Consider the following 18,673-nt stretch of genomic DNA (forward strand, 5'->3'; position numbering starts at 1 on the left):
CTACCAGAAACACACACATTCACCTCTCACCTTTAAAAACAAAGAGCAAATCTGGGCTGGATTTCAACTCGTCAGCCACAAATTGGGAAAGTTGAAAGGGACCTGGGGTCATCTAGTCCAACCCTAAAATACAGGGTTCATAGCAAGATTTGTACTATCAGAGAGACACACACATACTTATGTACACAGACACAACTGGGGAAGAGACCACAAGCCATGCGCCTATCATGTACTAAGGAAGAGGAAAATAAAAGTACCCAACCCTTTTAGCAGATCTTGAAGCTAGTTTGAGTGAGAGTTTACTTCCTTAGACTAAAGAGTGCAAATTCCTATAGAAATTATCTTTAAAAGAAGATTGAAGTTAACATTTTTCCTAAGATAGGGAGAGGATCTTTTATAAAGCAAAGTTTAAACAGCCATAGATTTGATTTAAAAGGAATACAAGAGTGAACAATTTTTCCTGAACTTGCAGAGGAATAGTAAGCCTAATCTATGCCCCCCCCTTTGCAGTTTCCTTTAAAGGAAGCTTACTCGGGAGTAAATTTACCTGGCACAGAATAAGAAGGGGAAGGAAAAAACCTGAAAGAGAGAATGAAACAAGGGGGGGGGGGGCATTTTCTAAGAAAAAAGGCCAGGACATCTTATTGAGACTGATATCAGGAGCCTTACAATAACTCTTCTGTCCAACCAGATCAAAGTTAAAACTGGACTCAGATATTTTTCTTAGAAGGAACACCATACTTTCATAGGCATATGCTTAATGAAATACATACACTGCATTTTAGCTTGAGAGAGCAGTTGGCTCAACTAGGCTTTTGCAGCAGAAACATTAGGTTACCCTCCCCACTGAAACTAGAGGAAGGAGGTGGGGTAATCCTCCTTTCAGAACACAAGTAGCACGTATACAGGATTTTACCACTTGGGAGAAAAACTCTCTTTTAGAGTCTCTTTAACAAACATTTGCACACTTCATTCTCAATTTTGTCTTGTTTTTAAGACTGATAAGGTTCAACATGGCTTCCTTAGATTTAGAGTTTGGAGCAAGCTTGCATTTTTATTTTAGATGGCACATTTAAGATAAGCAGCTGCTGGATGTTACCTAAGTACAATTTTAACACAGGAAAAACATTTCTTAAACACAAATTGAAGGGGACTGTCAGAGTCCAGGCGGGAAGTAAGCACCAACTGGGCTTCTTTCACGCCAGGGGTCTGGGGACTATTTTTCTTTTGACTGAGGTGCACCCATTTTCAATTTTAATAGCGCTAGCTTTTACTTTTATACTGCAGTCAGGGTTTTATCCCCACTTTTCAGGAAACACAATAAATAACCCACAGTACACTCAATTTGGACAACTCCGAGAATTAGTACTGTGACACACCGCCGTTCGTCTGGCCTGACTTACTAGGCTGGTACAGCTGTTGGCCTTTCCTGGCTACTAAGCTAACAGTGCGGTCAGCGATCTCAACCCCCCCCCCTTTGGTCATTACTCAGCCAGGGAGCCCACAGCAACCTCCTGCCTTTTACAATCTAACCTGAGAGTTCCCTACTGGACGCTTGCGTAGCGCAGTGCCAGATTGGGACTCAGAAATGACAAAGAAGGAAAGGAATCAGGTGCCCTTGCTTTCTCTGCTCACAGGTCATCTCTAACAAAGATCGCCATGGCAGAGGTGCGGCTGCACCTGGGAGTTATAGTTTTGGGAATTATAGTTTTCAGTGCAGAAGAAATTGCACAACCTTTCTGGGCAAAACTCCGAAGGAATAGGTTGGCATACAGAATTAAGTGGAAGAAATCACACACAACCTTTGCCTGGGCATACTCCGAAGGGCTAGGGCTGGTGTTGAGATTGAGGGGACAGAAAGAAGGAGGCAATTTTTAGATGAGGAAAAAAGTAGAAATTTTAGATTTGAAGGGAAAAGGAAGAATTAAAGAATTTTGGTTGCTGTGGTTTAGAGACCCCAACCCACTACCCGTGTTTCCTACTTAATACTCACTTCCGCATGCTCTGTTCCTGGTGATCCCACGATGTCTTGACTGATTGTTTAAGGCCGGCCTGATCAAGATTTGCTTCCTCTGGTTAGCCCCGCTGAACTCCAAGTTATTGCCAGACCCTGGGACCGATGGAAGACTGGTTATTCCTCCTGGCAAACTGCCTGGTGCGCGCTGGATAACCAGTCCTTCCTCGCTTCCAGAATTCGGGTAACCAAAAGTCCCTTCGTGGTCGCCATCTGTTGTAAATAAAAATATGCCCTTTTCCCTTATGGGGTATCCAAGAGCCCATATAGAGTCCTTACATAGGTTCCCTATTGGTAGGAGAAAATAACAGAGGCCAACCAGAGAATATTGAGAAGCAAAGCAGCTAGTAAGCTTGATCTTTATTGATCTGTTGCAACAGGGTACCCCCCTCACACGCAGGAGAGGAAGAGGACCCAGAACAATGGCCGGCAAGGCCTTATAAAGACTTTTGAAATTCCCCTTCTCTAGATCAGGACCACCCCCAGAAACATTATGCATACATCACAGAAGGGGTGTGACCTAAGACCACCCCTCAGATACATCCCACCTACATCACAGAAATTTAAATGTTGTTTTTCTCTTCTCCTTGTTTATCTCCTGTCTAGCAGGTTCCTTGATTGGATTTTCTGGGGAGCCTGGCCATTCTTTTGTAATGCTAAAATACTTATTTCCTGGGCCAGGTCACAGGCTCACACCTTATTCAAACACAGATTAAAGGAAGAGACAATGGGGAGGCTTTTCCATTTTTAACCTTGCAGAGAAGGGATTTGGTCAGTTTAGGAATCAAAATGGTTCCAGGTTTGCCTTCCTGTACTGATCTATGTATGTGCAGTTATGAACATTACTATATATCTAAAACCATAAAATTCCTATCACAATAGCAATATATTTCACAAGGGAATGTTTTTCATTCTGCTTGAAAATGTTCCCACCAGAAATTCTAGTTGCCCTTGAAATATGTTAAATCTCTCTTGCCCCCCCCCAAAAAAAACCCTTTCTTTCTACAGAAACTGAATTCAGGGTTTGCAGCAAGACTCTGACTCTTTTCCATGGCCTGTGAAGGAAATGTGGCTTTGTGCTAATTATTTTCAGTCCTCAAGCAGCCACAATAGATAAGCCTGGTTAATGTATTCATTGAAATAAATTATTTGAGCTCCATTTCAGCCTCTCCTTTCTCAAGGAACAAAAGCAACAAAAAGTGATTTGCATTCAAGATTACAGCGTGAAGTTGCCCCCTCGGACAAAGCCACCAGCAACTTAACATCTGAGGCAGACATTAGCAGTGATGGGGATGTTATTTGTAAAGCAAGCACACGCCTACACTTGACCCAGAGTGTTCTAACAACAGAGAAAGCCAACATGGCCCCAGCAAATGGAGTGGCAAAAAAGAGAGAATGGGGGGAAAGAAAAAAAGAACGTAACAAAAAAAACAACACGCCAATACTTCTGCTGCCAAGCAACCTTGGCTGAAAAAAAATATGGGCAGCAGACTGTGGGAAAGAAAGATGAACTCATATAGGAGCAAACAAATCAAAGCTTTACATCTGCTTTAAAACCCTGTTGATTAGAACAACCTTGCTGGTGGGCCACCAAGGCATGGCAAAGACAAAAAGGAAGGATGAAGTATCCTTTATAAGCTTGAGCAAATTGCGTTTTACAAAATTTACCCACTTGGAGCTTGAAAGGTGTTGTGAAAAACTGAGGGACGGGTGGGTGCGTGGGTGGGTTGAGCCAGGTTTTGCCACTAAATGTCCCCCAAAAGCAAAAGGAAAGATGAATTTATAAAACCGTTCGGGCAAAAGATCTTCAGAGGTTTGAGAAATGCTAAGAAAGAATAAGCCTAACGGTTAACGGTTTTAAGTTCAGTGGTATTTTTATTTGCACATGGAATTGTAATGCTGCTATTTTAGCTAATTTTATTATTTATATATTTTACACTTTAAAAAATTTTAAACTGCCTTGAGATGCTTTTTACCTATAAAGCTTGCCTAAAAATATTTTTTTATAATGATAAGTAATAATGCACATACAGTGGTACCTCGGGTTACATACGCTTCAGGTTACAGACGGTTCAGGTTACAGACTCCGCTAACCCAGAAATAGTGCTTCAGGTTAAGAACTTTGCTTCAGGATGAGAACAGAAATCGTGCTCCGGCGGCGCGGCAGCAGCAGGAGGCCCCATTAGCTAAAGTGGTGCTTCAGGTTAAGAACAGATTCAGGTTAAGTACAGAACTCCGGAACGAATTAAGTACTTAACCCGAGGTACCACAATATTCCCATTTTTAGTCATTCCTGATTAAAATGAGTCTTTACACAATCTTTCCAAATCATTCTGGTTCGCAGGCTTTTCCCCCGTTAAAAGCCAGGATCTAGACCAGCCATTCCCAGCCTGGTGCCCTCCAGATGTTTGGGATAGCTCAGTCAGTAGAGCATGAGACCCTTAATCTCATGGTTCGAGCCCCACCTTGGGCAAAAGATGACCCTTTTAGTCCCTTCCAACTCTACAATTCTATGATTCTATGATAATTCCATCAGTCCTTGCTAAAAGTCAGGGGTGATGGGAATTATAGTCCAAAACATATCAGCCAATAAAGCAAGATGAGCGCTGTAACCCCAGAGTCGGTCACGACTGGACCCAATGGTCAGGGGTCCCTTTACCTTTACCCTATATTTTTATCTTGTGAACCGCCCTGAAATTTTTAGATGAAGGGCAGCATATAAATTTAATAGATAACAATAATATTAAGGATCTCAGTTCCATACCCCCATATCTGAATTTCTTTTATCTTCCTCTCCTTACATCAATCTGATTCTTTATCCAAAGTTCTCTGTCCGTATAGGAACTGGCATAAACACCCCTTCATAGAATAAAGGTCAGAAGACCACTAGAAAGAATTCAAACATTCAACAACATGTTATCAAGTGATGGGACATCAAGTGATGAACACACACATGCAAATCTCAATTAGTGGTGCTTCAGGGTAGGAAATTTTATATCAAGCTTTGTTGTCTGGATGGTTTCCATTCCATCAACTACAGGTATATCTAGGTGCCTACTTGCTGTGCTACACCTTAGAAAGATCGTCTGTAAGTATACTGGAGCAGGGCAAAGTATGCTTTTAAATACTCCCATTCCCCAGAATCAAAGAGCTGAGTGGCAGGTTCATTCTGGGTACTGCCCAACACATAATGTGGGTGCAGACATTTCTGATTTACAGGGGTTTGGCAGGCCGTACTGACAACGGGTGGCAGCCTCTGAGCCTCTTGGGCTTGCTGATCAGAAGGTCAGCGGTTCGAATGCCCGCGAAGGCGTGAGCTCCTGTTGCTCTGTCCCAGCTCCTGCCAACCTGGCAGTTCAAAAGCATACCAGTGCAAGTAGATAAAAAGGTACTGCTGCGGTGGGAAGGTAAATGATGTTTCCGTGCTCTCTGGTTTCCAGAAAGCTGTCTGTGGACAAACGCCAGCTCCCTTGGCCTGAAAAGCGAGATGAGCGCCGCAACCCCATAGTCATCCTTGACTGGACTTAACCATCCAGGGGTCCTTTACCTTTTACCTTACTGACAACTCCCATCACACACATGCTCAGTAGGACTGTTCACACACACACACACACACACACACACACACACACACACACACACACGGAGGCTGGTTTTTGAAAAACACAAAACCACAGTCCCCTAGGCACATGGAATTCCTTGTAGAGTTCTTTGGATCCTGGCCATTGCATGTTCGAGTAAACCCAGGGTTGTTTGGGGGCTTTTTAAAAGCCTTATTTTCACTTTGTGGCAAGCTAAATTAAAATCAATGTTTCCTTCCACCCAGTGTTGTGGGTGGAGAACTTCTCGACGTATCTAATATCAGCTGTTCCCCGCTAGTTCCATATCAAAAGGAAATGTGCATCATTTAAATAATTTCATCAGGCCCATCTTTCCGTGAGAAGTCTTAAGTTTGAGGGTCTTTTTCCCATGCTTGATTTATATGCCCCCCCTCCCCCAGATGCGTTTGATTGGGATGGGATTTTTAATGTTTCCTGCCAATGGTAAAACTGGTTTTAATAACTGATAAATCTCTATTCCGTTTTTTAGAATACTACATGGTATACAAATACAGTTTTTTTATGATGCTGGAAATTTTTTCTTTTTATCTCTCCAATTTGGATATGCTGTAATCTTTGTCACATGTGTTATTAATGAAACAAGCTGGGTCACACTCTTGCAGCTCGAACCTTCTCAGATCATTGTGCAGTAAACACGGAATTTATTTTTTCTATATTATGTTATTCTATATGATGATGGCACGGGACAGAGGCTTTCATCATTGCTGGGAGAAGAGATGCAGCTCAAAGAGCCTGAGACTTTTGGCATTGAAAAGGTCTGATGTTCTATCCCAAGTAGAGATGGGGATGTCCCTTACCTGAGGAACTCTGAGGAACCACAGCTAACCAGTGTAAACAATACAGAGTTAGAGAGATAAGTGGTCTGACTTGGTATAAACTAGCTTCCTTTGTTCCTTCCTTCCTTGTTAAAGATATTTAAGCTTGGGCTTGGATGCTTTTAAAAACATTTATCCTCTTGGTTTTAATGTATCCATGTGGGGTTCATTGTCTGTTTCTTTGACTGTAAGTCGCTTTGGGTTGCCATGGACGAGATAAAGTGACCGAAAAATTTAATAAATAATAATAAAATTAAAAGCTATGAGACAAAATCAGTGAACTTCTATTTAATGCCAGTATGTGCCTTTCTAATCTTTAGTTCCGTAACTGCTTTTAAATGCAACCTCCATGTAAGATTTATTTCAAAAAATTATATATACAGGTAAGGACTTTTAAGCCCTATTTATTTTAATTTTGGGGGGGGGATATGAATATGTTCTTAAAACTCAAGATGACCAAATAGTTAATTTTACTTGAACTGTATCTACTGCATTCACATGCATGGGCATTCTTGTACAGTGGTACCTCGGGTTACATACGCTTCAGGTTACAGACTCCGCTAACCCAGAAATAGTGCTTCAGGTTAAGAACTTTGCCCAATGGTTATAAGCAAAGCCTTCATCTTGATTGGAATGACATGCTTGGAAGCAAAAGCAGGGTCAACTGAATTACTAGATGCCACTGGGTCTATCATGACATTGGCATCCTGGCTGGTCTAGGACCAATGGCAGAATCAACTGAATGTTCCTCTCAGGGTCACTGGTATCCTATCCTGTGACAACTGGTCCGAAGGGTTGCAGGGGCAATGGAATCTTACTGATGTGGTCCTTTCAGAGGTCTGTTGAGGCCTGGGCCACTTCTGGCTTTTGACGTCACAAACCATAACAAATGCAGCCCAGCCAAAAATGACATATGGGAACAAAATAAGTCATCACCACCTTCCAAAAAGGGGATAGGAGTAAGAATTAATTAGATGGTTTTCTAGACTTTTTCCTGTGAAATGCAGTAATTGTTGTGGGAAAATATCCCTTTCACGTAATATTAACCCTGATATTAACCCTAGTATCACAGTTGATGTTAAGCACATGACAAAATATATACAGTGGTACCTCAGGTTATAGACCCTTTAGGTTACAGACTCCGCTAACCCAGAAATAGTACCTCGGGTTAAGAACTTTGCTTCAGGATGAGAACAGAAATCGTGCAGCAGCAGCGCAGGAGGCCCCATTAGCTAAAGTGGTGTCTCAGGTAAGAATGGACCACCAGAACGAATTAAGTTCTTAATCTGAGGTACCACTGTATCAGCTAACAAAGCAATTTGTTTAGTCAATCACATCTCTTATCTGCTTTTATCTATAACTCTGAGCTGAGAGTTCATGCCATGAATTGATGCAAATAGAAACAAGTTGTGAAATGCCAAAAAGAATCAACAAGTGTCTAAATGGGAGGCCCTCTTTGAGCTTGAGGCCTCAGGCCAAATGGCCCTCCTCTCCAATTCACTTCTGCTCCCAGTGTGAGGCCACCTATATATTGTATCAGTAGTCACCTTTAATTCCCAAACCTATAAACAGTGCTACCTTGGTTTACGAACTTAATCCGCTCCGGAAGTCCGTTCTTAAACCAAAGTGTTCTTAAATGAAGGCGTGCTTTCCCATAGCAGCGGGGGACTCAATTTACAAATAGAACACACTCAACAGGAAGCGGAACATGTTCTGCTTCCAAGGCAAAGTTCACAAACCAAAACACCTACTTCTGGGTTTGCAGCATTCTTAATCCAAGTTGTTCATAAACTAAGCTGTTCTTAAACCAAGGTATAGTCACTACTAATATTCCCACCTAGGGTAGAAGCAACTTTGAGTGGGACAAGGGGGTAGAGACTTTCCAGTGACAGAACTTTGCTCCATAAAGTGCCATTGGCCTCCTCCCTTGCCATTTCCCACTGGTAGCCCAATGCCGTTTTACTACAGTAGGGTCTGTTGCATGTGGCAGATGTTTTTACGCTTAACTGCTGATCCTATCTCCTTGGTTGTTGGTTTCAAGTTGTTGGCTTTACGAACAACAATTTAAAAGCCCACTTTGAATGTTGCTTTTGCACCAGAAAAGTGGGGTATAATTGTATGAATAATGTGCAACTCTCTTAACCCAGATGAAAGCATACACAGAAAACAGAGGGACAGTGTGCAGGATGGTGGCATCTCCTCAAAATGTCATGAGCTTTAGGAAGTATAGAGATCACAGCTTCAAAGCACATTTAAAGTACCCTCCACGGATCCTGTGGATGTGGGTTATGGATCACAGAGCTACAATTTCCCAACCCACTGAACTACAGTTCCTACAGATCTTTGGGGGTGCTCTTTAAATGTATGGTGTGTACACAGCCTTAATGTTGCTCATTCTGCACAGGAACAGAATTGGGGCTGAGTGACAAAGGGAAAGTGTGAGTGGATGGAAGCTAAGTTGTAAAGAAAGAAAATCTGTGACTCTAAAATGCATTTACTACAGGGGTCAGCAAACTTTTTCAACAGGGGGCCGGTCCACTGTCCCTCAGACCTTGGGGGGGCAGACTATATTTTTTTTTTGGGGGGGTGAACAAATTCCTATGCCCCACAAATAACCCAGAGATGCATTTTAAATAAAAGCACACATTCTACTCATGTAAAAACACGCTGATTCCCAGACTGTCCGCTGGCCGGATTTAGAAGGCGATTGGGCTGGATCCGGTCCCCGGGCCTTAGTTTGCCTACCCATGATTTGCTACTTCTGTGCTGCAGACAGTAAAATATGTTTACTACTTATATGAAGCTATAGTTAAGTCAAAGTGCCTTAAATTTCAATTTTCATCCTTTTTGTTACACAGGTGGATTTGTAAACACATTAACTCTTCCTGTTAACTAGAAAGCTTTTTGATCCAAGAACCAGAACCACCAGGATAGCTTTTCATTGGAGTATAAAGCAGAACTGTTTTCTAAGTGAGTAACAGGGAAAATGTCTATTCAGTGTTAGTTTTTTCCACTGCTTCTAAATTATCAGGTTGCTGGCTTTGTCTGAAAAGGATATTTTTCCTCTGCTGATAACTGAAATAGTTCAGCTATAAGATATTCAGTAACTTCGTGGTATATGCTCAAATAATTATCTTTTCTGATAATTTTTACAACTGAGATGTTTAAATGTATTTCAGCATGGTAGATAATAAAAAAGAATGGCGGTTTAACCTGAGATTTCAAACCGTACACAAATCCTTATTTGTGTTGTCATCTATATTTAAAAGGCCTAAGAATAGATTAAATAATAATAATAATAATAATAATAATAATAATAATAATAAAAAATAATAATAATAATAATAATAATAATAATAATAATAATAATAATAATAATAATAATATAAAGATTCCAGTGTTTTAAGAATTAATAAAAGGATCCAGAGATACTAGTGGTGAGCTGAAAAGAATCCCCCTCTTTCTCATTTGGGTAATTCATCATAATCAGTACTGAGTCCAGCACCTCACTTATTCAGAGATGGGTGGATTTCACAACTAACAGCAAGCAAGCAGTGACTAGAAAGTATTTTGAGATAGTAGAGAAGTGAACTGGACAGGGTGACATCCTGTTTTCTCAGCTGGGATTGTTTATTTGCAAATAGCAGCCTCGCCCTCTGAAGTAACCCAAGGACTTTGAACATGTAAACAACTGCTTTGTTAATTAAACTGAACTAACTACAAATCAGACCAAACATATTGTTAAAGATTTTTTGGGGGGTCCACCCCCCTAAATTCTAAAAATTAATAAATGGAAGGATTTTGATTAGTTGGGGTGTGAAGGGAGAAGTGCAAGTTACAGAGGAATTATTGGGCTAGCCTGTGAAAAAAACACATGACCTGGCCAAGGCAGGGCCAATAGGAAACAATACAGGGCCACTGAGGGCCATTGGCATAGCAATGTCCTCCCCTCTTGCCCTGAGGTGTGAACAGAGACTGGGGATTTGGAAGTTTGCCTGGGTAACTGGGTGTGAGGTGCCAGGAAAAATCACCTGTTAGCAGGTGTGCTGGGTAGAAGGAGAAGAAAGGAGGCAGAAAGAAGACTAGGATCCATCTTGGGCAGGCTGGATGAAGGCTCGCTGCACTGCTGTGGGGGACAAGCCCATCTTGAAATGACCATGCTGTAAGCTCTGGACTCCCTCCATGCAGACTGAAAGTGCAAATAGGTGAATAAACCATGTTTCTTAAAGCTATGACCATCTCTGCCATGTCTCAGTTCTCCAAGGGAACACAGACATTGGGTGAGTGCCTGGAACCCCCTGGGATCTTGCTATCGCTCAGCAGAGAGCGAATGTGGCACCCAACTTTTGTAACAATATTAATTCCATTTACCTGTGTTAACTTCACACATTCTGGAAGTCTCATTTTAGACATTTTGTTCAGGACTTCCCCCTTAAGATTAGAATGTAGAGGCAATCCATACACTTGGAGGATAGAATTTATTTAGAGCAGGGATTAGAGACCTGTGGCCATTCAAACATTTCATAGAATCATAGAATTGTAACATCGGAAGGGGCCCTGGGCATCATCAAGTCCAACCCCCTGCAATGTGGGAATATGCAGCTGTCACATACAGGGATTGAACCTCCAGTTCCCATTAGCCCCAGGCAGCATGGTCAATGGTCAGGGACAATGGAAACTGAACATCATCTGGTGGGTCACTTCTCTGGTATGGGAGTAGTAGTAGTAGTAGTAGTAGTAGTAGTAGTAATAATAATAATAATAATAATAATAATAATAATAATAATAATAATAATTTATTATTTGTACCCCGCCCATCTGGCTGGGTTTCCCCGGCCACTCTGGACGGCTTCCAACAAAGATTAAAAATACATTAAAATGTCACACATTAAAAACTTCCCTGAACAGGGCTGCCTTCAGATGTCTTCTAAATGTAAGGTAGTTGTTTATCTCTTTGACATCTGATGGGAGGGCGTTCCACAGGGTGGATGCCACTACTGAGAAGGCCCTCTGCCTGGTTCCCTGTAGTTTTGCTTCTCGCAATGAGGGAACCGCCAGAAGGCCCTCGGTGCTGGACCTCAGCGTCCGGGCAGAATGATGGGGACTGAGACACTTCAGCACCAACACTTTGAATTGTCCTCAGAAGCATACTGGGAGCCAATGTAGATCTTCCAAGACCAATGTTATGTGGTCTCGGCGGCCTTCTCCAGTCACCAGTCTAGCTGCCGCATTCTGGATTAGTTGTAGTTTCTGGGTCACCTTCAAAGGTAGCCCCACATAGAGCGCATTGCAGTAGTCCAAGCAAAAGATAACTAGAGCATGCACCACTCTGGCGAGACAGTCTGCGGGCAGGTAGGGTCTCAGCCTGTGTACCAGATGGAGCTGATAAACAGTTGCCCTGGACACAGAATTGACCTGCGCCTCCATGGACAGCTGTGAGTCCAAAATGACTCTTAGGCTGGACACCTGGTAATTCAGGAGCACAGTTACCCCATTCAGGACCAGGGAGTCCTCCACACCAGCCCGCCCCCTGTCCCCTGAGAACAGTACTTCTGTCCTGTAAGGATTCAACCTCAATTTGTTAGCTGCCATCCATCCTCCAACCACCTCCAGGCACTCACACAGGACCTTCACCGCCTTAAGAGAGGTAGAGCTGGGTGTCATCTGCATATTGATGGACACCCAGTCCAAACCTCCAGATGATCTCTCCCAGCGACTATGTAGATGTTAAAAAGCATGGGGGAGAGGAGCTGCTATATCGGTAGTTATTTGGCCACAAGTTGAAGTCCCCACTTAGTCCCCAGCATCACCTACCAGACTGCTCTCCAGGGGGTTGGATGATGCTCTGGAATGCTGGCAGCTGATGCCACTGGAAGCTCCAAGAGGAATCTGCAAATGCCACCCCACCACTCCCGGGATCAAAAGCCAGAAAGAGCATTTCTGTCTGTTGAAAGTGAACTTTGGATCAGGACCAAGGCAACTTTTTAAAGTATTGTTCTTCATCGCAGCACCATTAGATGCTCTGTGCTACTGCCCTCTGTAAAATGTTCTGTGTGTTTTTGAAAGACAGTCTCTTATAAGAAAATATGAACCCACCAGCGCAATCCTACAAATGTCTATTCAAATATTTTAAATACAGACATATGGAAGCATGAGTATACTTAAACCCCTGAAAGGCAAGCTAAGGAACTAGGAATGTGAACAGTTTGGCCTCTGCTTTGTTCTGATCTAGCTTTAAAGTCCTAAGAGTATGTCTCTCTCTTCTTGAAACCAGAGTTGCATTTTTAGGGACTTTATGGCAGATGGATACAAAATCTCTGAGATTTATCCTATCTGTATAAGTCTGGCAAGAATTATGAAGAAAAACATCTAACATTGAAAAGTGTGGGGGGGTGTTCTTTCTAAATTTGCATTCCATTAATAACTGGCGTTTAGCTTGACTATTATAACCTTTTTCATATCTCTGTTTTGGTGAGATGAGGCCTGTCTGGATCATAATTGTATAATAGCATTAAACATCTTTCCATTATATGTAATTATTTCCTTGTGACAACAAATTAAATACTGAAAGTTGTTATATTGCATTAATTTGGGTGTTAATATGGCTTTTGGATATTTTAAGAAAGTCTTTGCCCTTTTTAACATTGTGTACTCTTGGATACAAATTGCATGATTATGTACATATACAATTTCTGCTGTACAGATCACATGGACAAAAGCTTGGCTTTCCCCTCCACTATAAATGCTAAGTGTGGCTGGCCTCGCCATAACATTTTCAATAAAAAAGTCATTATTCAACAGACTCAGAAACCACACTCAGCCTAACATCATTCTGTTTTAATAAGTTTGCATTGAACTGTTGTTGTTTTGCTTTGAGATCGGGCTGATAATCTTCAGTGAGCCATAGTTCAAAATCTTGTCTGATCTTTCTAGTCATTTTCTAATCTGAAAGAAAACCCACATCTAACATGAGAACAGATATTAGGGCAAGGCCCAACTCAGGAAAAAGACAAGGAGAGGAAGCATTTGTTCACCACATTGAATATCATTCCTTAGAGCATCTTAATGTACAGGGATGATAAACAGAGCCATGTGGACTCTGCTTAATGAGAAACAAAAGGATGTCACAGCAGAATAATGGAAGCTCATCTTTAACACTTTTCCATATGTGTTCTGCATAAAGGCAATGCCTCAGTGTTCCATGGAACTGAGTGGCCCAGGAATTCGGGGGGGGGGGATAATTTTTGCTATGAACAATGAGGTTCCAGAAGAAGTGAAATCTCCCACCCAGTCATGAGAACTGTAGTAGTTGACTTCCCTCTTCTAAGGTAGAGTCCATCACCAGTGGGTGGTTGCTATCCAAAATCAGAACTAGAACCATTACATTAACCAAAGACTAGAGCATTCAAATTGGAAAATGTGGGGTGAGTCACTTAAGTACGGTAAATGCTAAATCAAACACAACTATTGAAATACACTGTTCAGTTCCCCAGTTTGTGTTTTGAAAAACGAAATGAAACACCAGTACTGTATTTATAAACACATAGAAAGATGAAATGAGCAGATTATGCGAGCAGCTGTTTCAAGGATAAGCAGAAGGTGTGTGTGTGTGTGTGTTCTCCCACTTCTATTGATCAGACAACAAGCTCATTGGCAGACCAACTCTGCTTCTGCATTACAAAGATGTCTGGAAATGTGACGCAAAGGCTGGTGACATTAACCCCACCGTGTGGGAATCCCTTGCAGACAACCATAGTGCCAGGAGACAATCAGTCAGGTTGTGTATCCACAGCAGTGACCAGAGAAAGAATAACCACTGAGAAGAGTGCAGAAAGAAGAAATGCTATGGTACATCTGCATCAGCTCAACCGGATGCCTTCATTTGCCCCAACAGCAACAAAACATGTATCTCCTGTATTTGTCTCTACAACCACAGCAGGCGCTGTGACTCTCCAATGGTTTGACTTCACTCCTGAAGGCGCACTCTTCCACTGTCATCCGAGACAGACAGAGGCCAATAGCAGTAGTTATAGTCCACTCTGAAAACTGCACAGTGCACAAAAGTGGCAGAGGCATAAACAACCAAGGAACATTTTCCATATTTCTTGATGCACAGCTATTAATCGCCTCACAGTTTGTTGTGTTCAAACCAATGGCAAATAAATTCTAATTGTTCCAAAATGTTTATAGCCAGTATTGCCTGTAAAAATAAGGGGGGGGGCTCAACTCCCATCCTAAAATAAAATGAAAAGGATATGATATTCTTGCTCTTTCCCCCTTCAGTTAAACGGTTTTACTGATTTGATGATAGCGTGCTGAAGAATTGCAAAAAACTGGGCAGCTGTCAACAGTGTATTTGGCAGACTCCTAAATTTATTATGTAGTCCATCTACCATCTGCCAGACCTGACCCTCGCATCTTCCCTGTTAACAATCTTCACATACAATCTCTTTCCAACTCCCATTGGGGTCTAGCCAACAGGATTCACACACACACAAAAATTCTTCCTGTGAATTACAAACAACATGCAAACATCTATCCTCTGGCAATGGGGGGGGGGGTACTTCACAAGGGTGCTGTGTGTAGCACAAATTGTTTGTTTGTATGTATGTCACAGAAATAACACACACACTTGTAATTTCTGCACGAGTAGCAAAACAGAAAGGGGGGGGGGAAATGAGAGTCCTCATTGCTGTTTCCTGCTAATAATCCACAGGCTGCCAAAGTAACTTGAACCTCTCTCCTCTACACACCCAGTCCCTAAGTCACTAACCTTCCCAACAGCACTGACAGCAATGATTGCCTGGAAAAGAATTGCAAAAGCTAAGAAAAAACAGCTTTCCATACAAAAAGAATTTGGGGGGCTGAACTGTGATCAGAGTGTTAACCTACCAATACAAATGTGGTGGCAATGTTGAAACCTTTCTTCACACACAGATACACATATGGACATCAAGCTGCTATTCTGTGCCTACTTACCTGAGAGCAAGCCCTACTGAGTTCAGTGGGGCTGACTTCTGAGTAGACATGCACGGCTAGAAACCAACACTGCAGCTATTTTTCAACTTGCCCTCAGTTCTCCTCGTTTCTATGCACAACCCATCGACACACTTTATCTCGTTATTATATCAGAGACTATTGCCTCAGTGATGTAGAAGAGCACAGTACATCTGGTAAGTAAGGAAATAAATCACAAGGCTGGCTTTTGGGAGTCCTCCACCCCACCCCCACCCCGCCCAGTACCCTGGTTTAAATAAAAAGAATTGTTTCATCATCTGCTGCTTCCCTGCTAGCTGCTCAGCCCTGTAGGCTCATATGGCCTGTTTTGGCTTAGGAGAACTTTCTCACTAGCAGATGAAGGCTGGCACACACCAAAAAAGAGGTTCACAGCTGTGCAATATGCTGCGCTGCATTAACTACAAATCCCCAGCTACATTATGAAATTTTTATTTCATACTCCGCCACCCCCCACCCCACTCCCAAAATATGAAATCTGTACTTGCTACATTCTCAACTTGACAGGATGACAGGCACACAGAAGATTAGCCCAGCCCTCTTGTCTGGCAAGAGTAATTTTCTAAAAGCTAACCTTCTGGTGTCAGGAACTCCCACTTTCTTCTCAAACTTGTTTATGCATAAACCGTAATTTCATCCACAGTTTTCTTAATTAAACCAAATGCGCACATGTAACCCAGCAAATGTTTTCACTAGGTACACTTGCATGAAATAATCTGCCCAAATATAGGAAGGTAGGAAGCTCTCTTAGTATAAGTCAGACCATGGGGGGGGGGGTCTATTTGGCTTGGTCTTGTCAACAATGACTAGCAGCCAATCTCTCTTTTTTTAATAATAATTTTTATTGATTTTAACATATAAATTATAAAATGTACCACAAAAATTATCACTTAGACAATCTTTTAGACTTCTATCAGGACCTCTGATGATCCACCATTTTAACCACTTCTTATGCATTTCTTAACTTTATATTGCCTTTACATCTCTTAACAAATCATCCTTCCCCTTCTCCATTTTTGCAATACTTCCAATAATACTCCTCACAAAACTTCTTGCAAACCTACAAACGTTGTCTGATCTTCACAAATACTTTTCAAATAGTCCGTAAATTTACTCCAGTCTTCCATGAATTTCTGGTCCCGCCGGTTTCAAATCCTTCCTGTTAGTTTATCTAGTTCTGCATAGTCCATTAACTTCATCCTCCATTCTTCAATCGTCGGTAATTCTTCTTGCTTCCATTTTTGGGCCAATAATATTCTTGCTGCTGTTACTGCATATAAAAAGAGCTTATATTCTTTTCTATTTATATCACTCCCAACAACGCCCAGTAAAAATGCTTCTGGTTTCTTTATAAATGACTAGCCGCTGATCTGATTTCAGACATCTCCTACCTGGAGATATAAGAGATTAAATCTGGGACCGATTACCGATCTGTCACCCTTCTGACTGCCCAGTTCCTAAGGCAAACGAGTCACTAACACATACTCACAAATTGACAATAATAATAATAAGTAATAATAATAATTTATTTGTACCCCGCCCATCTGGGTTGCCCCAGCCACTCTGGGTGGCTTCCAGTGTATATGAAAACATAGTAAAACATTAAACCTTAAAACCTAGAACCCTAAGTGGAGGATAGGGCTGGGAGATACATCAATATATCATCCAAAACTGGTTTTAAAGCTCATATTGCTATATCGATTTCATAATTTTTGACCTGGTGTATCATGATGTGTGTGTGAGAGAGAGAGCTATGCAAAGATAACAATGTGGGGAAAACTGTGAAGCCAGCCAATGCTTCTCTCTATTCCTGCAGCTCCTGTTAACTCTGCCAGCTCAGTATATTGCTGCAGTGTATAGCTGGCGATACAGTGCTATGTTGAAAGCTACTTATTGCCCAGCCCTGTTGAAGGGGAGCTAAAAGGCAGCAGAAGTATTGCAACCACCAGCAAACACTTTAGCACATATTAGCAACTATCAAAGTTAGAAACCTCCAATGCTATGAAAGCTGAGGGAGCTAAGCAGGCTTTGGGATTGGAATATTGTGAAGCTGGTTTTGTTGCCATTAGCATTGTCCCACTTATTTAAAAATTATTTTAAACTTCTTTCTAACTTGTGTATTTTTAAACTTGGGGTTTCTTTTGCTTTTGGATTAAAAGATGTGAGGTGTGCCTGGGAAGAAAGGAGCTGGGGAGCTGAGGTTGAATCCTGACAAGACAGAAGTACTGTTTTTGGGGGACAGGAGGCGGGCAGGTGTGGAGGATTCCCTGGTTCTGAATGGGGTAACTGTGCCCCTGAAGGACCAGGTGCGCAGCCTGGGAGTCATTTTGGACTCACAGCTGTCCATGGAGGCACAGGTCAAATCTGTGTCCAGGGCAGCAGTTTACCAGCTCCATCTGGTACGTAGGCTGAGACCCTATCTGCCTGCGGACTGTCTCGCCAGAGTGGTGCATGCTCTGGTTATCTCCCGCTTGGATTACTGCAATGCACTCTACGTGGGGCTACCTTTGAAGGTGACTCGGAAACTACAACTAATCCAGAATGCGGCAGCTAGACTGGTGACTGGGGGTGGCCGCCGAGACCATATAACACCGGTCTTGAAAGACCTACATTGGCTCCCAGTACGTTTCCGAGCACAATTCAAAGTGTTGGTGCTGACCTTTAAAGCCCTCAACGGCCTCGGCCCAGTATACCTGAAGGAGCGTCTCCACCCCCATCATTCTGCCCGGACGCTGAGGTCCAGCGCCGAGGGCCTTCTGGTGGTTCCCTCATTGTGAGAAGCAAAGCTACAGGGAACCAGGCAGAGGGCCTTCTCGGTAGTGGCGCCCGCCCTGTGGAACGCCCTTCCAGCAGATGTCAAAGCGATAAACAACTACCTGACATTCAGAAGACATCTTAAGGCAGCCCTGTTCAGGGAAGTTTTTAACATGTGATATTTTACTGTATTTTTGGTTTTTATGGAAGCCGCCCAGAGTGGCTGGGGAGGCCCAGCCAGATGGGCGGGGTATAAATAATAAATTATTTTTATTATTGGGGAGAGAACAGGGACTTTTATCATTCTTTTATCTAAGCAAGCCACTCACACCACAAATAAGGTGGCCTTATTTGCATCTGAACTCCCTCTCTAACCCCAAAATAGTTCTCCATGTTCTTTTCTGCATGCCTTTCACCCTTCCTTCAACCTTACCTCCTCTCCAGCCATGCCATCT

General features: G+C 42.3%; 1 protein-coding gene and 1 long non-coding RNA gene across 2 annotated transcripts in view; both read right to left on the reverse strand.

Annotated features, from left to right (window-relative positions):
- Window positions 1–18,673, reverse strand: part of ADAMTSL1 (ADAMTS like 1) — a 505,954-nt gene that overhangs the window by 439,441 nt on the left and 47,840 nt on the right. The gene's annotated exons all lie outside the window — the stretch shown is intronic.
- Window positions 13,266–15,566, reverse strand: LOC308577046. The gene is made up of 2 exons (XR_014003382.1): window positions 15,429–15,566; window positions 13,266–13,394 (listed from the first exon to the last, which is right to left on the reverse strand). It is a non-coding gene; the product is annotated as an uncharacterized lncRNA (long non-coding RNA).

Source organism: Podarcis bocagei (assembly GCF_964188305.1).
Source record: "Podarcis bocagei genome assembly, chromosome: 17".
In the NCBI taxonomy this organism is placed as follows: Eukaryota; Metazoa; Chordata; class Lepidosauria; order Squamata; family Lacertidae; genus Podarcis; species Podarcis bocagei.